The following is a 26,035-nucleotide window of genomic DNA, read 5'->3' on the forward strand; positions in this document are numbered from 1 at the left end:
AAATCACCAGTGCTTTTGATATTGTCCTGGCCTGGAGCCCATTTTCCTCTCTGCATTGCCTGCTTCTGTGGAACTGGGAGATCTCAGTTATCTACCAGTCTCCTGAGAAGAATGGCACCACAGGGGGAGAGCAGAGTAGCTTCTTGGCATTTGAGGGAAGGTGAGGTGGAGGCCAGAGGAAGGAAGGAAGGAAGGAAGGAAGGAAGGAAGGAAGGAAGGAAGGAAGGAAAAGGCGGAGACATAGTTCTCACTGCCTGCTGTGTGCAAAGTCATCACTGGTATGTTGCTTTACAGGATAATGTATTTGAAGCTCAGACAACCCTGTGAGATGGGTATTGTAGGTAGGACCATCCCCACTTTACAGTCGAGAACACTGAAGCTCAGAGGGGTTAAGTGATTTACCTAAGGTCACAACGTTTAGTATGTGGCCACATCTTTCGGATTCCGAAACCCACGTTCCTTCCACCATGTACAAGGAAGTGATTGGCACACAGTCAGGAAGCCATCTGAATATCCATCAAAACGTATTCAGCCTTCACTTGTTCTCGCCTGTCAGCTTTTGCCAACAGTGTTCCCTCAGCCTTCCATCAACCCTCCATCCATCTCTCAGGCTGAGTTCATCTCTTCCCTCCCTCTCAAAGCTTCCCTCACTTTCCCAAGCTAGAGTTAATCACCTTCTCTGTTGTGGTGGGTCTGTTGAGTAAGTCCCATGCTGGAGCATCTGTCTGTGTCTGCCTGATGGTATGGCTGCTGGGGCATGAGGGTGATGCTTAATGAGGCCAGGGCATTCTGATCCAGCCTGGCATCAGCTTGAGAAGACACAGGGAGGAGACAAAGTGTGGGGCACATTAGGCAAAGGAGAATTTTCCCCACTCCAAGGCAACAGACCCTGCCCTCCACTGGAGTTTGCTGTACTGGGGGTGGTGGTGGTGGTACTCACATCACATTCAGATTTCAGAAGGCCTTCTCCATCTTGCCGAGAAAGGGGGAATGCAAGAAACATTCAGGGGAGAATTGAGCTATAAGTTCTGAGCTCCTTCCCAAAGCAGAATATAGATCTGTTTCAGAAATCGTTGTTAGATGAATGAATGAATCACTTAATGATTCAATGTTGCTACTCTCAGGAGCCACACAGCTTGGTCCTGGGTCAAGGGGGCTGGGGGAAGATGACTGTAAATACCACTCCTGAGTCCCCCTGGTTTTACCCCAACCACGCAGGTGTACTGGCTGGGCACTGGCTGGTCTTCTGGGTTCTTCCCAGGCCTGAGCCTGGCATTTTTCTATCTCTTGGGTGCCTCTGGGGATGTGATAAAGCCAAGGCCCCACACCCCTGTCTCCCATCCTCCACTTCTTTGCTGCATCGCTTGTGGTCCCACTCTCCACCTTGCCACTGGGATCATGCAGAGACCAGACCAGAGAGTGGCCCTGGGCCTCAGTCCTCTCAACCTAATGGCAGCAGCAGAGAGGCTCCCAAGCCTGGAGCACAAACCCATGGCTTCCCACAAACACCAGTTTATTCTAACTTGAACCCCGGAACAAAATGTGCATGAGCAATGGTGCACAAATGTGGGTGGGCACACGTGTGCGTGTCCAGGGTGGTTTCTCAGCCTCGGGATATCTAGTAGATACCAGGTTGTTCTTGGAGTTTGAAATTCAGTCCATCCAATCCCTTCACTGTATAGTTTATTTAGGTTAATAGGAGTCTTTATCTGAAAAGTGGGACATCAGAAATATGTGGGCAGACTTCATGACCACACAGGAGGAGAAATATCTGCTCATCATGACCTCCTCCCCTCCACCACCACCCTGTGTTCTAGAACCTTCTCCCTATAGACAGCTCCTCTCCTTTCCTCACATGCTTTATTAGAAACAAAACAAGCATAAGATGCTCAATGTCATTCATCATCAGGGAAATACAAATCAAAACCACACTCAGATACCACCTCATGCCAGTCAGAGTGGCTAAAATGAACAAATCAGGAGGCTATAGATGCTGGAAGGATGTGGAGAAATGGGAACCCTCTTGCACTGGTGGTGGGAATGCAAACTGGTACAGCTGCTCTGGAAAACAGTGGGGAGGTTCCTCAAAAAATTAAAAATAGACCTACCCTATGACCCAGCAATAGCACTGCTAGGAATTTACCCAAGGGATACAGGAGTGCTGATGCATAGGGGCAATTGTACCCCCATGTTTATAGCAGCACTTTCAACAATAGCCAAATTATGGAAAGAGCCTAAATGTCCATTAACTGACAAATGGATAAAGAAGATGTGGTTTTTATATACAATGGAATACTACTTGGCAATGAGAAAGAATGAAATCTGGCCATTTGCAGCAACGTGGATGGAACTGGAGGGTATTATGCTGAGTGAAATAAGTCAGTCAGAGAAAGACAGATACTCTATGTTTTCACTCATGTGGATCTTGAGAAACTTGACAGAAGACCATGGGGGAGGGGAAAGAAAAAAAAAGTTAGGGAGGGAGGCAAACCATAAGAGACTCTTGGATACTGAGAACAAACTGAGGGTTGATGGGAGGTGGGGGAGAGGAGAAAGTGGGTGATGGGCATTGAGGAGGGCACCTGTTGGGATGAGCACTGGGTGTTGTATGGAGACCAATTTGACAATATATTCTAAAAAAAAATCTAGGAGACTATTTTGAAAGATAAAATTATATGCATTATAGCAAATTATTTATAATATGAAGGACTGCCCCACCACCGCCACCAAAAAAAAAAAAAAAGAAACAAAATAAGCAGAAGACATTGTTGATGACACAGAGATTTTTTTCATTGTCTGGGACCCGCCCCCCCCACCTGTCCTTCCCTGCCCTGCCAGCGTGTGGCTCAGACTACCACAGCAGGCCACACTCTCTGACACAACTTTGTACCTTTTGCCTCTTTTTTCTTGTAGCCTTGCAACAACCTTCTGATCATGGTATTATTATCCTACTTTGTGGGTGAGAAGACTAAGGCTCAGAGAAGTCCAGCGGGTTGTCTGCAGCACTCAGCCAGCACCCAGTAGGAGTGGGATGAGAACCTCTGTCTTCTGACCCACCAAAGTGTGTGCTCTCAACCAGCATTCTCTCTCAACCAGCAGACAACTCCGGGGCAAATGCAGTGTCTACATTTCCTCTGGGCCACAGAGCTGCCTAGGAGGAAGCCTGCTTCTCCCCCTCTGTCCACTCTCCACACTCCAGAAGCATTCAGCCTGAACTGCTGAGTGTGGCAGGTGCTTATGAAATGGCTCTGACACCCCAGGAGCCCTCAGAGGGGCCAGCCTGTGGGTGTCTAGGGAATCCAGAGCCTCCACATGACCCCCCACCTCCGGAAGGGCTCCTTCTGCCCCAGGACCACTGGCTGTCCCTCAGTGAATGGCCCCAGAGCCTTGACTCACAGCTGTCAGCACCAGCAATCCTCACTTAGGAGCTAAGCCCTGGCACTTCCCAGGACTGCACGGGGCCAAGATTCCCTTCCAGAGAAATACTTCATCTGTCTTCCAGCCTGGGGCCTGTCCCCTGTCCAGTGTCTTCATAATTCAGATTCCTGTAACTACAAAGGGGCTGGCACCCATGAGCAGGACTCTTTCCAGCTGAGTTCTATGAGACAGGTGATGCCTTTTCCATGAATACCAGGCTCTCTACTCCCTTTGGGCCTTACAGGATTAGAAGGATCCCCCCCACACACCAAATTCTGGTGGCCTCTGATCCAACCCAGATACTCCAGGAGTCATCTGTGATGGAGCACTTGGCTTTCCATCCCTGGGGTAGGGTCAAAGACTTGGGGACAAGAGTCTGGAGCTGGGCAGAAAGAGAACAAAGGAACGTTGGCACAAATGAAAGAGCTAGGGATCCTACACTTATGGGGGCGTCTCATTTTAGACAGGGTTACTCTCTCAAATCAGTGCACAAGGGAAGACCGTGCACAGTCACGATCCCCTTGATGCCTCCTTCTGAAGCTACCACCACGTTGGAGATCTGTCAGACTCTCATTAGTGTTGCCAGCAGATGGGACTTTGGCTAAGCGTGCACCCAGGTGACTGCCCCTAAACCAACATGATGTGATTCCACAGTGCTCTGCTAAGCATTTCCACGCCTGGCTGTGTCTCGTTGGGCAGAGCAGTAGGGCCCAGGGTGAACAACACTGAGAAGCTGGGAGCCCACTCCAGAGCTTGACCCCTGTGCACCTAGGCTACCTTCACGTCGCTTTTCAGGAAGTTGTTCATTTTGAGGTGTTCCCTGTTGCTGTCTCCTCCCGACATCACCTCTGGAGACAGCCAGGCTTGGGGCCACTTTCTGGTACAGAACAATCAGGATTCTCCAGCACAGCCATAGTTTTAGGGCCTCTTCCCTCCCCACCCCTCCTGCACTGAGAGGTGTCACTTGGTAAGGGGGTAATAAATCCTATACACTAGAGGCTGGTGTCTTTTTGCTGTTGAGGTGCGAGGAGTGAAAGGTGTGAGTCTCCAGTGTGACTGTAGCTGACAGAGCTACAGGCACACACCTGGGTGTGAGGTGGAGAGAAAGGCGGTGGGGGAAGGGGGTGCTTTCGATGGTGGGACAAAGTAGGGCCAGAAGCTGATGAGGCCAGAAAGGCTTCCTCTGAAAGAGCCAAGGGCACCCGGGGCTAAGGAAGCTGTCCTTTAAAACAGCGAGGATCAGAGAGAGGGCACCAAATCATGCCCAGGTTGCAATAATTAAAAAAGTCTTTCTTCAAATGACTGATGTTCCCTGAAAGTCCACAGGACGACGCAGGTAACTGATGTTTTGCAAATACCGATCCAGGTTTCCCCCCCGCTCTCTGAAAGTAGGGCCTTCCCACAAAACCTTTCTAAGTCTGGAGGAAAGCAAAGAAGAGATGACAGGTTCGTAAAAGCAAAAACCCTCTTCGAATTTCTTCAGGTTAGGAAAAATTTTTACAGGCTTTTCATAAAAGTGAGGTGGCACAACGTGAACTTTTGAAAAGCAGGGATCCTTATACCAGCATTTACAAATTCATTATTTACTGGGAAGCCTGGGTGGCTCAGTCAGTCAAGCACCCAACTTAGGCTCTGGCCTGATCTCAGGGTTTATGAGTTCGAGCCCCACATTGGGCCCTCTGCTGTCAGCACAGAGCCTGCTTTGGATCCTCTATTCCCCTCTCTCTGTCCCTCACCTGCTCACTCTCTATCTCTCAAAATAAATAAAGAAAAACTTTTAAAAAATTCATTATTTATTATAACAAAGGCAGTGCAGTGATTGTTATGAGAAAGCCAACAGCCCAAGAAACAGATGACCAAGAAAGTGAAAGTCCCCCATAAGCCCACTGTGCTGGAAATAAACACTGTTAACAGTTAGGGTATTTGTACCAGGTTTTAGTCAACCAATTACTTGTATAGCAAAGGCATGCGCAGGAGGGGAAGCACGTGTTTTAAGCTGCCTCTCAGCTGTCCCTACCTGGAGAGCACCTTGCCAGGGTTCTGAAAGGCAAAGCACCTCTGTCCACCTGGTGGCACCACCTGCATTTCCTGGGAGGAGGGACCCAACTCCGGGCTGCCTTCTAGTTCAGTAGGAGCCATCTCAGCCCCGCCTCCTCCCCCAGGCACCTCTCCCTGCCGACTGGTACCGCATCTGGGTCCTTTCCCAGGACTCCTTGGGGGCAGGCAACCCCTCCACGGCACCCCAAGTCCTGCCCTGTCCTCAAGGCTCAAGGATGGTCAGATTCTCAACCCCACTCTTGCTCATAAGTGTCTCTGTCTGCTGTTCTCTAGTAGAAAGTGGGCTGGATTGGAGGTGAGGGCTGGGTCGGGAGAACACTGGAGTTCCTTGAACCCTCATGCCATCTAGAGCACTTAAATGTGTATAAGTCTTTCGTCATGAAGGTAAATGACTCACGGTTACGTGGCTCATTGGCTGGAGAGGTGGCGCTGAAAGCCAGTCCTAGCTGTTGGAGAATCAGGAGACTTCGCATGGGGTCCTCCCTGGTGTTATGGGGTGCACAGCCATGGGGAAGCTGCTTCACCTCCCTGGACCAAGTGTCCCCATCTGTAAAGCAAGGAGGCCGGTACTCAGCTGTGACCGTTCTTCGGAAGCACCTCAGAGGCTTTAACAGTCTGATGTGTGGGCTCCGCCTGGGGATTCCGACTGAATCCGTGTGGGCTGGGGTCTGAGTGTGTTGCCTTCTGTGGCTCCCCTGCAGCACCATGGATCCTCGGGGCTAGACTGCCCTTCACGGGTGTATGGGTGTTGCTAACCCACATTTTATTCTCTCTCCCTGGCTCCCCAGACTCAAAGTACTCCTAAAAGGGTGTTAGACTCCAAAGGCTATGGGCTCACATCTCAGTTCTCTCACTTGGTGACCTCAGGCAGACTAGTTAACCTCTCTGTGCCTCGCCTTCTAGCCTGCAAAATGAGGAAGAAAATAGTGTGTGCCTCACAGGACCATAGGGAGGATGAGATAATGTGTGCAAAGTGCCTCTCGGCAGGCCTGGCACTGTGGCTCAGTGGAATGACTTACTTCCATTCTCTCCATAACTCTTAAGGTCTGAGGTCAAATGATCACCCTAAGTCTTGAGTGTCCAAATAGACGGAAAGCAGGAAAAGGTCCCTAGGGAAAGCAGGAACACCTGGGGGAAATGAACCCATTCTTTAGCTGCTCAGGGAATTGCTTCTGTGACCTTACTTGTCCCTGAGATTCCCAGACACAGGGCCCGCTGTGTAACCAGGATATGGACTACCCAGCCACCCAACCTTTGGCAGAAGCTGGAAGAGTTGCATCTTCAAGATCCAAAGAAGTCCCTTAGCATCTGAGCTCCTCATCGTGGCAGTGGGCACCTCCTCGATGTCTGCCCCCCAGCAAAGCTCTCCTGGCCATTCCCCCACCCTTTTTTTCTCCCAAGGGTTGAGATGTGACTCACTGTTTGTTGTGACTCTGCAGTTGAGCTTTCCAAGGTTTGTCTGGGGGGAGGCCTGGTTCTTTCTTCAGGACTCACCCTGTAAAATATCTCTGGACTCAGCTCTGCCTGTTGCAGAAGGATCTCTGCCTCGAGAGAGGGAGGGAGCCCCGGGCACTGGAACCAGACACACCTGCTCTCCCTCCTTTTGCTTTACTACTTATCAGCTCTGTGATCTCAGGCTTGTGGTTTTGCCTCTCAAGAGGAGTTTGAACACGGGTTAGCCTGTTTGACTCCGTTCTCCTCCTGTTGTGTTTGATCATGGTGCACGGTGACTTTCTCATGACTGGGAGAAAGAGCTGAGGAGGCAAAGGGGTCAGGACTGGAGTTTAATTTCTGGGCCTCCCAGCCCAGGACCTTGGAAATAGCAGGGCACACAGAGTCTGCAAGCCTGACTGCAGGCCCGGCCCAGTCACCAGCTGACTGCCACCTTGGGCAAATCAACAGCTTCTCTCCACTTCATTTACACAGCTGTGCTATAACGCAGTTAGTCTAAATCAGTCATTCCCAAAGTGAGCTAGTTGGTATACCAATTTTGCAAGCTGTTTCTCAAAAAAAAAAAAAAGTCTCAAAGGTCAAATAAGTTTGAGGTATACTGTAAACTCCACTCCCCAATTAGCACATCGTAATATATATACATCAATCTGTTAAAGGTGCCGAGAGAACCAGTAACACAGAGGCCAGTTTGGTTTTATTCAACTCACTTTTTCCTAAACTCTTTTGACCATAAAATTTTTCAATCCTATTAACATCCTAGAGCACTGGTGATTGGAGAAAACCACATGAGAAATGATGGTTTAATCCAGAGCTGGGCTTCTCAAACTTGAAAGTTCATTCAAAACACCTTGTTGATCTGCTGATTCTAACTCAGCAGTTCTGGTGGGGCTAGAAGCCAGCAAGCTCCCAGGTGATACATACCACCGAGTGAGTCCCAGAGGGCAGATTCCCAAGGATTTTTCAGCTTCAATATTGGAAACAGTGCAGAAGTGGAGACTCAGGGACCCAAGACTCATAGAGACCTAGGTTAGGGTCCTGGCCCCACCACTTCGTGGCAAGGTGACCTTGAACAAATCTCTCTACCAAACAGAGCATTCGTTTTCTCATCTGTGAAGTTTCAAATAGTATCAGCCTCATAGGATTGTTTGATGATTAAATAAGTCTTCTCAAATAAAACATGTAGTGCCAGACCTAACCCATGATAGGAGATCACTATACACTGGCCGTCGTTCATTAAATAGAGTCTATGCGTCTGTCCTGCTCCCATTCGGAGGCTGCTACCACGTTCACTTGCAAGGCTGCTTGCTGCCCCCGGACCTCTTTCCTCCCAGCATGATGGAACTGCCATCTCTTTTTATGGAGCTTTACATGACCGTTCTTCTCTAGCACATTCTAGTAACTTCTCCTGCTTCCACGGCATCAGAGGAGCTGAGAGACAATGGTTCTCCTCTGGTGATCCTAGACAGATTGTGCCAGCAGCCCTAGGGTTGGCACAACCCACATTTTTCCTGACCCTGTTGCAAGGGGTCCTCATTGATGGGTGAAGCGTGATCTCACCACATTATCCATGGGCCCTGGTGACTGTCTGGAGTTTGTATGTCACACGCGGAGACTGCGAGAGTATAACCCTATCATACTCACCACAGTGTCCCTTATAAGTGCTTTTACAACTGAATCGTATTCAAACCTTCCTATAAAATGTTCACGTGTGTCAGCAAGGCCTGTGTTTGGGCTCTATTAAGCTCTCTTCTTGTGTGTAGACAGTGGATTAAGACTACATCACCCTGGCTGCCCAGATCTTGCCCCATCTTGGAAGCTAAGGAAGGAAGAGGCAAGGAGGATCACCATTTTTGATCGCCTTTCAGTGTTCGGCTCTTGATGTATATCCTCATTTAAGCTTTGCAGCAACTCTGAATGGTTCTGTTTTTATCAGGCTCAGAGAGGCTAAGTAATTTGCCCAGAGACACACAGCTAGTAAGTAGGGGAGCCTAGTAAGTAGGGGAGCTGAGATTAGAGTTCAGGATCATTTGATTTTATTTCCGCTATGCTTTTTCTGCTCCCAGTCTTGATGGCAGAGGATGATAGCCTATAGCTTCCAAGTTTTACCTGTTATTGGAACACCTGGAAAGAAAATAAATCCTCTCTCAAGTTAAGTTATATATCTGGACCAATGTAACCATAGTGACAGTGCTGTACTATACAACCATGGAAGCTGCTGTTCTGAGCATGTGGGCAGAAGTAGGGACAGAGGAGAGAAGGTGAGTCCATGCCTAGGACAGGGTGACAGGCAAGATCCACTCTAGTGGGCCAGCTTATGAAATACCCTGTGTTAGGGACAGTAACTGGAAAGGATGGCATTTTAAAGGCAGATGAGAAGGGAAACTTCAACTTGAGCAGATCCAGACACCGTGTGGGTCATCTTCCGAACCTGGCACGGATCAGGACAGCCAGCTACTCTGCCTGCAATGGCCTTGGTCTTCTCTGGCAGTCTCATCTCCTTGGAGGGTCCCAGGAGTGGGATAAATCACATCTTCATTCTCTACCTCTGGTTTAGACCTATGTCATCCCTCCGTCTGGTCACAGAGACTGGTGCGTGCAGAGGTGTGTTGAGTTGCCCACACACAGTTGCACACATCTGGGAGCTTCTGGACTTCCGGATGCCTGCACTGCGTCACATACTTTATTTCTATGCCCTTTCATTTTTCCAGTGATGGAAGGGTGAGTGAGCGTATGACCTGTGTCACAGGCCCAGGTGAAAAACCGTTGAAACCAAGACTTTCTGGAATGTCCCTGGAGTTTCAGGGTAAACTAGATAAAGTGCAAGTTGTTTGTCAACCCTTCCTCCAGACTCCTGAAAATTGACTTGGAGAGCCTCTCTGACCTCCGCTGCCAATAGGTCCTCGAGAGGCACAAACACTATTCAAAGCTGACAGCTCCCAACTTGACAATTGTCCTCTACACCATGCAAATGTGGTATGCCTAATTAATAACCTGGGATGCCCTGTCTGCTCCACACTCAAGGAGCTCAGAGCCTTTTTCTCGGTAACCACTGCCAGCTGATTTTTAATTATCTTTCGGACTGTCGCCTTTTGGAGCTCTGGAAAGGAAGTGCTCACCCCAGCTGGGCTGGGGCCAGGCCTGTTGGAGAACAATGTCCTCCTCCGAGTCCATTCTGTTTATCTCTCGGCTGGCATGCCAGCCCTCAGACGGGACAGGACTGTGCTCCTGCAAACCAAGAAGGAGAAAGAGTCTGGTGCCTTGTCGGCACTTCTGTAGGCTGCAGAGCTGGCATGATTCAAGAAACCGACCTCTTTTTAAACTCTTAAAACTTTGCATCTGGGTAGGACTGCCTCACTGAACGAGGCAGCTGAAATCTTCTATTGTTTTCTTAAATCAACACCTTTTTGCTTTTTCTTTAATGCATTGCCTCAGTCAAGCCTTGCAACCGTGCGAGGCAGCTACATTTGCTACCCCCATTTTACAGGAGAGGGGACTGAGGCTCAGAGAGGGTAAGCCCCCCTCTCCTGCCTGAGATTGCATAGTGGCAAGAAGAGAGTGCTGAGATTCAAACCCAGGCCACCAGGCTCCTGAGCCTACCCTTTTGTTATGACCTCTTCCTCCATCCTTGGAATTGGGCATATGCTCAGTTCTGTGGACCTGGAAACGGGTATGAGGAAAACACCTCAAACACCAAGCATCTGGTTTATAACTTTGACCTACTCTATCCCAGCAGCCTGTATGCACCTGCTGAATGCTGCTGAATAATGGAAGGGCTGTGTGGGGTCAAAGTGCCATATTCTCCCCACCGCAGTGAGGGTGAGGTCCAGGGACTCAGTAGACAGAGACAGATGTCTGTTTCCGGGAGGGGGTGGCTAAGCTCCTGGGATTACAGGTTCCTGCATGTTCTGTAGCCAGTTCCACTGGATGTTTTAGGAAAGAGATGGCTCATTCTGTCTTCATCTGAAGTTAAGAATCTGGGATGCTGCAGAGAGGGAAGGGGAGAGACACGGGGCAGTATGGGAACAAGGAACTCTAGACAGAAGACGTTCCTGCCTTCTGCTGTTTATTGTTTTTCCACTGCCCTGATCCCAGGGTCTGCAACCCTTCCCCCTTACTTTTTCTTTGACCTTCCTCTCTGGCATGTTTGAAACCACAAAGCTGACAAGCCAGAGTTTTAAAGTAGCCCTGGGCCAAGTGTGGTAGGTTGAATTGAGTTCCCCCCCCCACCCCCCCGCAAAGGATGTGTGCACATCCCAAGTCCTGGTACCTACGAATACAACCTTATTTGGAAATAGGGTCTTTGCAGGATTAATTAAGTTCCAGATTTCAGGAGTGGGCCCTAAATCCAATGATGGTGTCCTTATGAAAGTGAGGAGAGGAAGATTTGAGACACAGAGACACACAGAGAGGAAGAGAGAGAGAGTGTCAACACCTATGAAGGTAGAGAGAGAGAAATTGGAGATGCGCCACCACATGCCAAGAGATGCCGGGAGTCAGCAGGAGTCAGAAGAGGCGAGGACGGATTCTCCTCTAGAGCCTTTGGAGGATACGTGGCCTGGCGATGACACCTTGATTTTGAACGTCTAGCCTCTAGAGCTGTGAGAGAATATATTTTTGTTGTTTTTAAGCCAGGCTGTTCATGGCAATTTGTTATGGCCGCCCTAGGAAACTAACACACCAGGGCCAGACTTTCTGTCATCATCTGGGTCCCTGTGGGGGGCACCTGTAGAGCAGTGCCCACCCTCCGGGACAGAGATGTGCCAGCCGAGACTTTGAGTCTGACATGGTGCCAGGCTCAGCCCACAGTCAGTTGTCTGGTTGCTGCAACTTCGAGGACAGGTACTGGGGTTAATGGCTGGAAAGTGGTGCCTGAAAAAGCTGACCACAGTCAGAGCTGCCCTGGGAAACATTGGGCTGTTCGGAAGGCAGATGTCTTTCCCACTTTCCCTCACCTCCCCCCGCCCCCAAACTAGGCACAGTCTCTACCCTGGCTGGGTGGGAGAGGATTGGGAAAAAGGTGGGTTAAATGGCTCCCTATAATACAGTAACAGATATGTGTGAAGGATTCTTGGAAGCTCTAAAAGAAAGAGGTTTGGGCCTTTCCTCTGAAGAGCTGACAGAATCTGGAAGAGGAGAGAAGAAAAGAGAAGGAGGAGGAGATAGTTCTTTGACAAAACAGCAGCAGTGGGTGGAGCCGTGAGGACCGGAATGGCTGGCTGATGAGAGGTCCCTGGAGCAGGATTGGCCAAGGGAACAGCACAGTGGTGGCTTCTCCTCCATTTTCAGCTTTTCCTTCTCTTCTGCTCTGCCATCACCCCGTCCCTGATTTCTGCCAAACTGTAAAAGTCAGTTACGCCAGCTGTCTTGTGTCCTTGCTTCTTTGTGGAATGCAGGGAGAGAGATGCGCCATGTGTGGGGTGAAGCCACATGGAGAGCAGATGGCAGCTACAGGGGACAGACATATGAGGCTGTTGATCAAACATTCACTGGAAACAAGCTGGATTGAGAGAGACGTAACTGCAGAATTCCCAGGGATTGGGCAAGGGGGATGAAGGAGGGCCTAGAATTCTGACCACCAGTGGGATGGGAGAGATTGGCAGGTGCTCTGGACTTTGGAGGGAAAGGTGAGTTGGAGGACTCGGGGCTAGCCAGGAGGCAGCTCTTGGGGACCCAGATTCCACTCAGTTCCTCTCTCCCCACAGAGCTAGCAAGGCGTGTAGCACACAATCAATTCTCAATAAATCCCCAGTGACTATGTCCATATAGTATTTGGTCCATTGAGAACCAAAATACTATATAATATGCACAGGGAGCTCCCAGGCTACAAAGCAAAGTCAGACTATGCATTGGGGATCTTACAGGGATGTGGCCTTCTGTTCAGTCCCACCTGGCTCTGTGGAATTTCTTTCTCTTTCTCTTCCCCTAAACAAATTCTCAGTAGTTATTCAGTTTGTAAACTTTTGTCCCCCCCGCCCCACTGAGATGATCATTCCCTACAATCTAGTTATTCAGTTTGTAAACTTTTTTTCCCCCCAGATGATCGTTCCCTACAATCTAGTTATTCAGTTTGTAAACTTTGGTTTTTCCCCCAGATGATCATTCCCTACAATCTAGAATTCTCATCAAACAAGTCACGTTTTATTTCTTCTGCTCCTTTAAGGCAACTTCTATTACTTTCCACATCCTGGACTTGAGATTTCTTGCTTACCCTCTTCCTCTCTCAACAGCTTTATTGAGATATGATTTACCTACCACAAAATTCAGCTTTTTAAAGTGTACATTTCAGTGGTTTTCAGGCTATTTAGAATTGTGCAACCATCACCACTATATAAATCCAAAACATTTTCATTGGCCTAAAAGGAAAGCCCATACCCATTAACGGTCACTCCCCATCTCCCATTCCCTAAGCCCCCAGAAACCACTAACCCATTTTCTGTCGCTATGGATTTGCTTATTTGGGACATTTGACATAAGTTAATTCATCCACATTGTAATATGTACTGGTGCTTCCTTTTTTTGTTGAATGAATAATAATCCATTGTGTGGATATAACACTTTTGTTTATCCATTCATTAGCTGATGGACATTTGGGTTGTTCTCACTCATTAACTACTAGGAATAATGCTGCTATGGACATGCATGGAAAAGTTTTAAAAAAATTTTTTAATGTTGATTTTATTTTTGAGAGAGAGAGAGAGAGTCAGAGCATGAGTGGGATAGAGGCAGAGAGAGAGGGAGACACAGAATCCAAAGCAGGCTCCAGGCTCTAAGCTGTCAGCACAGAGCCCCACACGGGGCTTGAACCCATGAACCAGAAGATCATAACCTGAGCTGAAGTCGGATGCTTAACCGACTGAGCCACCCAGGTATCCCCATGCACAGAAAAGTTCTTATGTGGTCATACTTCTTTTTTTTCTTGCGGATAGATGCCTAGGAGTGGAATTGCTGGGTCACATGGTAACTCGATGTTGCACATTTCAAGAAACTGCCACACTGTTTTCCAAAGTGGCTGCACCATTTTACATTCCTAAGAGCAGTGTAGGACAGTTCTGATTATCTGCACATCTTTATCAATACTTGTTATTGTCTGGCTTTTCCATCTGAGCTCCTAATCTCCTTTAAAAGTTGCTTTCCTCTTGTTTACTCCTCCTTTTTTTGGCCTTTTGACCAAAGGATTGTACACAAGCCAGTAGTTGAAAATTTTTCACCTGAAATCAATGTCAACATATCTAAACTTTCATTTATATGACTGTGATTCCTGTTTGCTCCAGCCATGCACAGACTCAGACTACTTCAGAACGGAGTTTCCCCCAACCCTGGTGGAAAAGAGAATGATACAGAACATGCTTCTTTTCTGGGATCCTAGAGAAGCTACATGTAGAAGATGGGTGTGTTCTCTGTTCCTTTAAGAAATTTTAAGGACAATCACTGGTTATACAGTACTAACTAGTCCTCTCAGAGATTGCGCAAAAATAGTATTACACAACATATTATGGTTCTGTCATTTCATTTGCCTTCTTACAGAAACCCAGGGGCAACCATTATGAGTCTGTCCATCTTCTGGATGAGGCTACTTGCCTAAGGAATGGTGGAGCAGAACCTCCAACTCAAGCTAGGTCCTGCTCTTCTCTTAACCTGCAGGCTGTTCCCAGGATCTCTCCATCTTGTCACTGACTTGTCGGGAACTTCAAAGGGACCCTTCCCTATACCACACATTTCCTGCTGGTAAGTTGGACACCTGGTGTCTCAGCTCTTTGCGTGACTGGCTTGTGATTCCAGGGCTGCGTGGGGCTGTTTTGGCAACAACTGGGCTTCTGGATTTTGCTTTTGCTGTTTTCTTTTCCACTTCATTGTTTTCATAGGATGTCTGCCTTCCCAAAATAGCACCGGGGCATTCCAGGTAAACTCAACATCCGACCAAAATCCCCATTCAGCAGCAAGTCAGAGGGGATCTGGCTTGCCACTGTTTTCTTCCCTTCCTTTGATCACTGTGGCTCTGGAGGAGTAAGTCTGGGGCTCACTGTGGAGCCTGGACAGAGAAGGAAGTGGGGGGAGGGGAGGACGTGGTTGAGTTCTCTTGGAAGATGGCCAGCTGCCGCTCCAGCCTTCTGCCCCAACGCTAGAGGGAGGCCATGCTCCGGCCTCAGAAAATGTGAGGAGGAATAGAGGAAAGAATTGGGCAAGGTTGTGTGGTCTACATCGTTTTACACAGAGAAAGGAAACAACCAATGTGGACCCAGATTTTTCTCTGATTCCTGGAGGCAGCATGGTCCAATGGAAGAACACTGGGTTTGGATTAAGACAGAGCTGAATCCTGGTTCTAGGGTTTACCAGTAGCTGTTAGGCATAGAGCAGCTGTAAGTTGCCTTAGCAACTCCTTTACCACCCTGAGTCTCTAATTATCCCCATAATCGTGCCCACCATGAGCAGTAAAGACTGATAGGTGCAAAGCCTCAATAGGTCCAGGCCTTTGGTAGGTAATTCAGTCAATATAGATTAGTTCTTACCTACTTCCTAGAGCTCAGAAACATTTAAGGTCTCTTTTAGCAAATTTCAAGTATACAATACCATATTATTAACGACAGTCACCATGCTGCACATTAGATCCCCCCAATTTAGCCATAACTAAAACATTTACCAACCACTCCCATTTCATCCCTTCCCCCACCCCCCACCCCCAGCCCCAGTCTTCATTGCCTTTTGATATAATTATTACCCAAGTATTGAGAAGGTCCTAGAGACCAGTTTTGAGAAGTGAAAAACAGCACAGAATTTCATCAGACAGGCAGGGGCAGTGGCCTGCAACTTTGCTCACTCATTTATGCAGCCCTAATATAATTTCCTACGGGTATCCACTCCCTGCCTCCAGCACATCCTAAAAATGAAATCTAAAAATTGTTTATCTAAGTTTAAATAGTTGCAAAGTGTGTGATTTCTGGCATATTGTAAATATTGACATTTAAAACTAACTGTTACATCACACTTTTAAATTTATCTGACGAAATATGACATCCAGTGACTATAGCATCTGTGATTTCATACCCACCACAATCCATTTTAAAATGTATGAAAAATCTAATTTAACATGCAAAATATCTACATACTTTTACCTCCTTGAACGTGTGTTACTATTCCTACTTCCTCTACAGACTTCTGTCCTGATTTATTTATTTTTTATATTTATCTATTTTTGAGAGACAGAGTGAGACAGAGCATGAGCAGAGGAGGGGCAGAGAGAGAAGGAGACACAGAATCTGAAGCAGCTCCAAGCTCTGAGCTGTCAGCACAGAGCCCGATACGGGGCTCGAACCCATGAACCATGAGATCATGACCTGAGCTGAAGTCAGACACTTAACTGACTGAGCCACCCAGGCGCCCCTGATTTATTTTTAATGCTTCAAAATATTTTATTGACTACATTGAAAGTGGAGAAAGCCATTTTAGTGGTCAATTTTTCTCGTTGCTCCTATATGACTCTCCCTTAAGAGTATACATTCTTTGATGAAAGCAGGGGGAAAAAAGAACGAAATTGTTAAAGGAAGATTGTTATCACTCCCACCACCTGTGCAGGAGTGCAACAGACCCTGTGGGTGTGGACCCCTCCAGGGAATTGTTCCTCATGTTGGGTCCCCCTTCTTTTGTAAAGTTGGGACAGTCTCAGTGTGTGAGTTCTCTTATTCCCAGACAGCTCCATTTTAGGGAAGAGGGCCTATGGAAGTCAAGAGTCTGCAAAGTGGTATCCTGATTACTATTTTTGCCTGATGACCCTCTGGAATGTCCTGTGTATCCCAGTTAGGGGACAGCTAAGTTCGAATTTGAAACTCAGCTTTGCCACTTATGGGGGTCAGGGAACCCTAGGCTAGTTATCAAGCCTGTGCTTCCCCAAAGGATTGTTAGACTAAAATGAGGCTAAAAGAAATGAGGCTACAAAGTAGGGTCTCAATAAATAACATCAGTTCTCAGGGGCCACTTTTTTTTTCTTTTCTTTTTTACATTTAGAATAGATGAAATTAGGATGTATATTATAATCAGGGTGTACATTTGACGGGGTGGGGTAGGGTTGCCCCCAAAATCTGTTATTAAATTAATGGTATGTCTTGCAATTAGTTATCACTTGGAATTAAAGATATGGGGCACCTTACATCTTTCCATCTTGTTCTCAGCCTGGCTTCTTTTAGGTTGTTTTACCTGGTAACATTCCAAGGGGCCTTATGGGCCCTAAGAGCCAATTCTACAGCAACAGTGTGTGATCCTTCCTGGAGACTTTGCCTAGGTTGTCACTATGACCCAGAGATCAACAGTCTGTAGGTTTTGTGGATGTATTTTCTCTAGAACCACCAGTCCTAACCGTGGGACACTAAACTTCATATGATGTTTGTTTTTCCCTCCACAGCTCTGTGAATATTTCGTGCAATTTTCCTTGATCAGTTTGACAGATCATTGTCCAGAGGAGCTGTTGGCCTCATCAGATTTGGAAACATCACTGTGCATTCCTTATCATTTAAAAGAAACAAAGGTAGGGCCCCTCGGTGGCTCAGTCAGTGAAGCATGTGACTCTTGATCTCTGGGTTGTAAGTTTGAGCACCATGTTGGGTATAGAGATGACTTAAAAATAAAAAAATCCTTGGGGCACTTGGGTGTTTCAGTCGGTTAAGCATCGGACTCTTGATTTCGGCTCAGGTCATGATCTCACGGTTCACGGGCTCTGCACTGATGACTCGGAACCAGCTTGGGATTCTCTTTCCCTCTCACTCTGTCCCTCCCCCGCTCAGGCTCTCACTCTCTCAAAATAAATACACTTAAAAAAAATCCTCAAAAAAATAAAAGAAAGTCCATTAAAAAGAGATCTTAGCACTGACTTCTGTGACAGATGACTGTAAGTCACCTCCAGAGAAGGTTTTGTCCTTGACTTTGTGGCTCCACTTTGAGTAGATCCCTACCTACTAGGGAGTAGAGCATGAAACATCCTCTCCACTCACATACTAGGTGTCTGGCAAATGTTGTCAGATGAATGAATGAGTGAATGAATGAATGAATGCCATGAAAATTCATTTAAATAAAAACATTTTATAATGGAAGCTTCCAAACACAGAAGTAAATAGCACAGTGCTTCCCAAACCCCACCCAGCCCTAGAAAGAGCCCAGAAATTCTCATTTTGAAGAAGCATTTCCAGTGCATTTGATGTGCTCAGTGGAACCACACTTTGAGAAATGCCGTCTAAATCAGTCAAAGCTTCTGTCCTCTTCTGTCTCTTCTTTACCTCCTTGACCTCACCTCTCGCTGTGCCCACCTTGTATTCTGATCCAGTTGCTCTGAATTTCTTTTAGATCCTTGAATGTGCCCTGCTCTCTCTCAACCTCTCTCTCTCTTTAGATTATGCACTACTATTTTTCTTTTTTAGTGAAGTATAGTTGACACACAATGTTAGATTAGTTTTGGGGGCACAACAGTGATTCGGCAGCTCTGTAACTTAGGCTGCGCTCACCCCAAGTGTAGCTACCATCTGTCACCATACAACATTATTACAGTACCATTAACTGTAGTCCCTATGCTGTGCCTTTTGACCCTGTGACTTATTCATTCCATATCTGGAAGCCTATACTTCCCCTCTCCTTCACCCATTTTGCCCATCACCCCACCCCCTAACCACCAGTTTGTTCTCTGTATTTTGGGGTCCATTTCTGCTTTGTTTGTTCATTTTATTATTTCAGTATCACGTGTAAGTGAAACATGCTGTACCCTCTTTATCTGGTCTTTACATAGGCTTTAGTTCCGCCTGCATCACACCAAGTCTCCATCGTATGCCCTCACCCGCTTGACGTTTAATTAACTCTTATTCATGGTTTGGGTTCTAGTTTGGCATCACTTTTTCCCTGCTGCCTTCCCTAAACTTCGATTCCAGGTCAGGTGTCCCTCTACCTGCTCTCCCAGTGCCCCGCCCTTCTCTTCCATAACAACCATCATATTGCTTTGTCATTGCATCCTAATGACTGCTCTTCCTCTCCAACCAGACTGTAGGCTCCCTGAAGAGTGGAAAACTCATCCATCTCATCTACTGCTATAGTCCCAGCACTCAGCATGAGCCTGGCACACGGCATGCATTCGGCAAGTAATCACCCAAACTGAAACTGAATTCAACTGAAAGTTTATTTCAACCACACAAATGAGGGGAATGATTTTAATAGTAATAAATACCCAAATTTTATTTGTGTGCAGTATAAAACCCTCAAGCACTAGCGAGTATGTGCAAAATACCAGCCGAGTATAAACACCTGCTTGCTATGTATTCACTGTATTTTATGTCAGCTCTTATTGACAGATGTATCGCAGTAATTCTCAAAGAATTAAGAAAAATGAGGAAAATAACCACCACTTACTTTGTTCTGTCCTCTTACTGAGAAAAGATAACCTTTATTCGTGTTTTGTTCAGCTTGAGGACTGCCAGCCAAGTCTGGAGGGCACTCTTTTCTTCTTTATGCTTTCATTTGCTCCCAAGAGAACGTATCATCTATTTCTGCACTGCCCAAGAGGGTAGTCACTGGCCACAAGCGGCTATTAAGCACTTGAATTGTGGCTAGAGCAGATTGAGATGTGCCGTGAATATCAAATACACACTGGACTTAATATGAAAACGAGAATGTAAAGTATCCCATGAAGATTTTTAATATTGATTACAAGTTAAAATTGATAATATTTGGCTATATTAAGCTATATGAATTAATAAAACATATTATTAAAGCTAATTTCACCTGTTTATTCTTACTTTTTTAATGCGGTTACTAGAATATTTAGAACTACATATGTGACTTGCATTACTTTCTACTGGAAAGCACTAATCAACATAGCCATTTAAACTCTGCCACAGTATTTTCATCTCTACAATGGGAATAGCAATCATACCTTCCTTACAGGAGTGTTATGAGGATAAAATGAGTTCACATCCGTAAGATACATGGAATAATACCTGGCATAGAACAAGTGCTTTGTAAATGTCCATGAAATAAATAAATAATGCTTACCAGATTTAGCATCTAAACCCCTTAGATTAGCCTAGTTCCCTACAAAACAGAATTTGAGGCAAAACTCAGGGTCTAGTGTTTTGTTGGAGGATATAATCTCAGGGAAGCTGGACTGAGGAATACAAGGAATGAGACAGGGAAGGAAGGAAGGAAGTGCAAGGTGGTATATTGTATTGTGCACCTGGCCACATCTCAGAAATGTTGTGGGAGGGGGAAGGTAAACAATGTACCTGCCATTTCCTTTCCATCTCCTGTTTCACATCCATCAAAGTTTGCCCCTTGTGGTACGAAGTCGTTTGCACTCTCTGGTTATATCTCAGGGCCCCTCCAGGTAGCAGTGGGGAAGTCAGAGACTCCAGGGGGTTAGGTGGGCTGAACCTAGGCTATGGAGCCACTGAGGCTCCTGACATGGCAGGTGTCATGGAAGTAAGTCTTTATGGAGCCTGACCCTCATCCCTGGAGGGTCATCCAGCAGTGTTAGTGGGGGTGGGCCATCTAGGAGTCAGGGCGAGAACCAAAGCCCAGGGTCGAGGGGACCAGGTGGAACCAGAAAAGGAGGCATGTTGTCTTGACCCAGGGAACCCATCCTCTGAGATCCTGATGTACATGCTATCAGTCTTCTCCCCTCGGACGCCTCACTAGCATCTCAAGTTTGCACGTTTGGGGTTAAACTCTTGATCTCCATCCCTGGATTGATCCCCTAGCCCCAGATCCCCCATTTCCATCTTTTACAGCTCAGTAGATTTACCCACGTGCTCCAGACTGAAACCTGGGCCCCATACTTATGGTCTCCCAGTTCTCCAGCCCCACATTCCTCCATCAGCAAGTCCTTCTGGTTCTACCTCCAAATCACATCTCAAAGTCATCCAAGTTTCCTCACTCTACCCGATGACCAGGCCACCAGCATCTCTCCCTGGATGATTGCAGTAGATGGCAGGTGGGTCTTCTTGTTTCCTCTTTCCTCTCTCCTGTTCTTTCTCCAGACAGCAGCTAGAGTAATCTTTTAAAAATGTAAATCAAATCATGTCTCTTGGCTGCTTTAAAACCTTGCCGGGCTTTCCAGTGTGCTTGGAATCCAACCCAAACTCCTTATCTTGATCTATAAGCCCTCCATAACTTGACTCCTGTCATTTCCTCACCCGAGACACTTCCCTCTTTGCTCTGTGTTAGCCAGTCTCATTCTTTCCTGACACACACCCAGTGTTTTCTTGTTTTAGGGCACAAATTGGCAGAATACGGCTTGCTTGTATTTTGTAAATAAAGTTTCATTGGAACATCAGCAAGACAGAGATTCATGGACAACGAAACCTTACATGTTTACTATCTGACGCTTTACAGAAAAAGTGTGCTGACCCCTGTTTAAGGCCTTCGACCTTGCCCCAGGCTCTTTCCCAACCGGGTTCCTTGGCTTTTAACTCAAATAAAATTTCCTTGTCAACCTTGCCTTAATAGAAGCTTCTCTTTGAACACCACCCCCACCCCACACCCCTTTATTCTCCATTACTCCACTTTGCTTTTTGCCTTTTTAGCTCTTTCTCTATTTGAGATCACATATGTATTTGTTACTTTACTTGTTTATTGTCCTTTTCCTCCCCCTATGATGCTAGGCTCTATGAGGTCAAGGGGCATGGCTGTTTTGTTTGTCTTGTACCCCTAGTACCTCCAAGTGACCACTGGAACAGATGGCCCCTTTGGAGTGGTTCCCACCCTTGTCACCACCACCCTCGCCTGCAGCAATCCAGCGATTCTGCTACTGCTGAGAACAGCTTGGGGGTGGACGATGCTTCCAGAGAACAGTTGAGTATTGAGTCTGAGCAATGGTGTTGGAATTCATGACAATTCTCACCCATCTGAAGAGTTGTGATACCACCTCACTGTGTGATTTCTTTTTTAACAACTCCACAATTTCCACACTGTTCCACACACATCAGAAAATTAAAAAATGAGCACAGGGCAGTGTGTGTTTACCTTTTTATTAAGACAGCCTGAGAGTTGCTTTGTTGTGGGGCACCTACTCAGGAAGGCTGCTGGAGGAAGTCCTCAGCTGAGGCCCCGGAGGTTGCCACCTCTGCAGCCACCAGGGGGCTGTGCCACCTTCCAGCATCCTGATTCTGCCCTAACTGTCCCATGCAGGTGGGACAGGCTCCTGGGAGCTGGGAATCTAGGCAAGCAAAAACAGTTCAGGGGCATGGAGGAAGCAGACCTGTGGTATCTTTTTGGGGACAGGTCGAGCACAGGCAGAAAGAGCCTGGACATGTCAACACATCAGACTGAGACCCAGAACCAAGCACAGCTGGCTGCAGATACGCACAGGCAGTCATGGGGTGGAGGGGGCAGGGCAGGAAGTGGCTCAGAGGGCCACTCCCTCTACTTTACAAACGAGAACACTGAGATCTAGAGAAGGGAGCTAGCTAAAATTAGAACCAGCTAGAATTCAGGTTCCCCCCTCCCCCTCCCCGCCATGCTCTGAATATGTCCCTCTGGGCCGAATCTTCTAGGGTATCTGCTACTGCCAGGCTGTTTTACTGGGCAGTATCTAGAATGGCTGCACACAAGTAGGATTTGTCTAGAAAGCTTTCATGGAGGAGGCTTGAAAGAGCCCTGGACTTAACCTCAGATGGACCCAGGCCTGAATCCTGGCCGTCTGCTCGCTGAAGCCACGACAAGGGCCCCAAAACTCTTTAAGCCACAGTTTGACGTCCATAAATTGGGACAAGAGTCCCTGAATTGCTGAGCAGTTTTGTGAATTAAACAAAGTAACCCCCGAGGTGTGTTTAACAAGTGGTAGACACACCGTAGACCTGTGGGCGTTCCACTGACGCTAGTCGAATTTCGAGCAGCCCAGCTTGGCAGAGGAGAGGGCGGGGCAGGAATCCAACTATCCATGGCTTGTAACAACCTCTATAGTAACTACAAATACATTTGCAGAAGGAAGAATCCATGACCAGTGCCCCTTTCCCATCCCTTCAATCAGAATCTCCCAGAAGGCCAGTATGGCTAGTGACTCTGGGCCACTTTTACTAAACAAACAAAAAAAAAATGCATAAGCATTTAACTCCTGCTGGAGCAAACCTTTGTGTTCAGGTGCTGTGAGGATGATAATGTCTCCTCTGCTTGTCTTCTGAGGAATCAGGGTGTGTTCTCATCACATTTGACTTTCTGGGATCCAGGCTTCAGCATTTTCCAACCTTGCTCTTGTCTTTGGATCTGTCCTTAAGAAAGGCTCTGCACCCTCTCTAGGCCATTTTATGAGTTTCCAGTGGAACAATGCTATTATTAACGTGATTTTCTACTTTCCTGGAAGGCCTAAAACAAATGTATCTATGCAAAATGTTACTATTCAGTAAATGGATACCTGGCTGCCTAGTCTGGAGGGTTAGACTATAGCAATGGATGCCAACTTCATGGCTTTGGTCCCTTTTATGCAGGTTACACTCCCCCACGTCCCCCTTCCCTAAGCCAGGTAACCATCCGAGAACAAGGCAAGAGAGGCTTGTGTAGTAAATTTGTTAGTCCTTCTGGGAGAAAAGCTTCAATGCATGGACCATTGATGGTGGGTCATTAACTCCCTCAGTGGGCTAAAAGGACACCATTTATTCTAATGTGGGACATCTATTCAGAGGTGGCTGAGATCCCACGGCGTTTCACTTCTCTAAGATCCAGGTTGTCCATCTGTGCTCTAAGGAATTTTGGACCTTCAGCAGAGTCTCTCTTGGTAGAAGAGAGGCCCAGCCAGCCACCAACCTCCCTCCAGACAAGTCTTGCTTTTAGCTATTTGCACATTAGGCATCAAGATTGCATTTGAACTAAAATTTTTGCAGCTAAAAACCAGTTTGAAAATCAGTGCATTAGAGACTCAAAATTATGGGCACCAGGCTCTGTTCTAGGTGATCGACACGTGTCATCTTGTGACTGACGTTCCTCTTTATGACCATCACAGAAATGGGTGGTAGCCCTATTTCACTGGCAAGGAAACCAAGCAAGGCTCAGCAAAAGCTAAAGAAGGAACGATCCCAGGTCCAGAACCGAGGCCTTCCTGGCTGGGAGCCAGCATCTCCACATCCTGCAGAATAATTGAGTGTACGGATGTCACAGGATTTCCCGCTGGAGGTCCGGGTTCAAGTCAGGTTTCTGCTTCTCCTTACCCAAGAGGTCCCTGATTAGACACTTTTTGTTTTCTGAGCCTCATTTCCCTTCTCCACAAAATGGGCATGGTAATAAGACCAGGGAGAAGAAGCATACAGCACATCAGATCTGAGTGGTGCTGTCTGTGTGGGGTCTTGGGAAATAGACCAGAGCACCTCCCTCGGGACTTGTCACACACACACACACACACACACACACACACACACACACACACACCCCACCAGGTGGTGGAGCTGGCATTGTAGCCAGCAGACTCTCTGATTCCCAAAGACCTCAGGTTTGGGGCTGTTGAGCTGCAAGGGCGGGGTGTCCCTCGGGGGCCAGAAACCCCTACTTGCTCTTGGTCTGGGCCTGTAGGCCCAGGCTCAGGATCAAAGCTAGTGCTCTGTTCTCCAGAGCGAGACATACATCCCTTCACCCTGCAGCCCTCTTTAATTAACTGGGAGCCTCAGAGCAATGCCTTTTTTGGGTGCTTATCGGTGTATCCTGATAAAATAATTAATGGGTTTCTCTTCTCCACTGTGCACCCTCCTGCCCCGAGAGGGCTGTGCTCGGAAGGAAGGTGCTAATTAGTTCCTGTGCGATTATCTGGTTGAAGCAACTGCTCCAAGTCTCTGCGACTCATCCTCAGCCCTCCCCCACCCCCAGTTAGACTTCAGCTCTGTGTTCATTTCTTTTGCTAGGCGCCAGCTCTGCCCACAAAGTTCAGCCCCTTCCGCACACAGCCCTTCTCTCTGTCTCAGCTTGGGTTCTGCAGGTGGCACCCTGGCGCACAGGGCCCCACCTTGAGCTGGTGAGCCGTCACCAGGAAGCTCTCAGGGAGGTTCCTGGAAACACTTCAAAGCAAGTCCAGACTTTCCAAGCCCGCTTCAGTGAAAAGAGCAAGGGCAGCAGAGCGTCATGGAAAGAGCCCTTAGCTGGGGCAAGAGAACCAATTCTAGATTGAGCTGTGTGACCTGGGCTAAACTATGCTGTCTCTCCGTGTCTCAGCTTCCTTAGCTATAAAAAAAAAAAAAAAAAAAAAAAAAAAAAAGGAGTTGCTCCGTAGTCAGGAATGGCAAATGTATGGTTATGCCAACTGTGATGAACGAGTCATGGCTCTGCAACTGTGTCAAGATAATGAAGGCACAGCCAACTGCAGTGGGAAGCCTGAGTCGCAGAAGTCGATCGGTGATGTTGCTCACGGTTGATGCAGGTGCCACTGTGGGCATTCAGGTAGGGGCAGTCCTCGCTGTGTTTAACTGCGCTTGTCTTTCAGGATGCTCCGTGTCCTTAGTCAACAGTCACTAAATGGCAAACAAACACTCCACACATTTCCGAACATCCCCTGGGTGGGGTGGGTGGGGGTGCTATGCCACCCCTGGTCGAGAACCACAGGTAGGGAAGTAGAAGTAACAGTCTTTTGTGGCTGCAAGTGGCAAAGACTATCCTCAAAGTAGCTGAGCTAAAATGGAAATCTGTTTGTATGACCGAGAAACTGTGAGAGAGGCTCGGGCTATCTTTCTCCATCCAACAAAGATATGTCTCTCCTTCAGGGGAATCTGCAGGAGGGCAGGATCTTCCATACATTTGCCTCCCCCAACCCCTTTCTGTGTGGGGGGAAATAACAAAACAGATGAGCAGCAAGGCCCTTCCAACTATGGAAGTTGAATGGGGGAGACAGAACCTTTTCTCACCCGTGACATCTAGAATATTAGCGGGACTTCAGTGGAGCCAATTGGAGGTGCCTGCCTGTGACTTGGAACCTAGAGAGGCCACACAGAGGTTCAAGGGCTCATCAGGGATCATTTGAGGCAGTAGTGATGGACTTGACAGCTCGGAGGTTGGTAGGTGTGCAGGGGTGATGGCCTCCAGCAGGACAGCAGCAGGTCCAGTGGCAGTGGTGGCTGGCAGCATCCTAGACTCACTGTTCCTGCAATGGACTTGGCTGAGCCTTTGCCAT

General features: G+C 47.4%; 1 long non-coding RNA gene across 1 annotated transcript in view; it reads right to left on the reverse strand.

Annotated features, from left to right (window-relative positions):
* LOC128773670 (uncharacterized) overlaps positions 1-6,597 on the reverse strand; it is a 59,350-nt gene extending 52,753 nt beyond the window's left edge. Inside the window, exons 1-2 of the long non-coding RNA XR_008418056.1 lie at positions 6,495-6,597; positions 5,873-6,022 (exon numbers count right to left, since the gene is read on the reverse strand). This is a non-coding gene — a long non-coding RNA (uncharacterized LOC128773670). The remainder of the gene's footprint in view (positions 1-5,872; positions 6,023-6,494) is intronic.
* Positions 6,598-26,035: the final 19,438 nt, after the last annotated feature.

The sequence above is a fragment of the Panthera pardus genome, unplaced genomic scaffold (assembly GCF_024362965.1).
Source record: "Panthera pardus isolate Hobbes unplaced genomic scaffold, ASM2436296v1 HiC_scaffold_26, whole genome shotgun sequence".
Classification (NCBI taxonomy): Eukaryota; Metazoa; Chordata; class Mammalia; order Carnivora; family Felidae; genus Panthera; species Panthera pardus.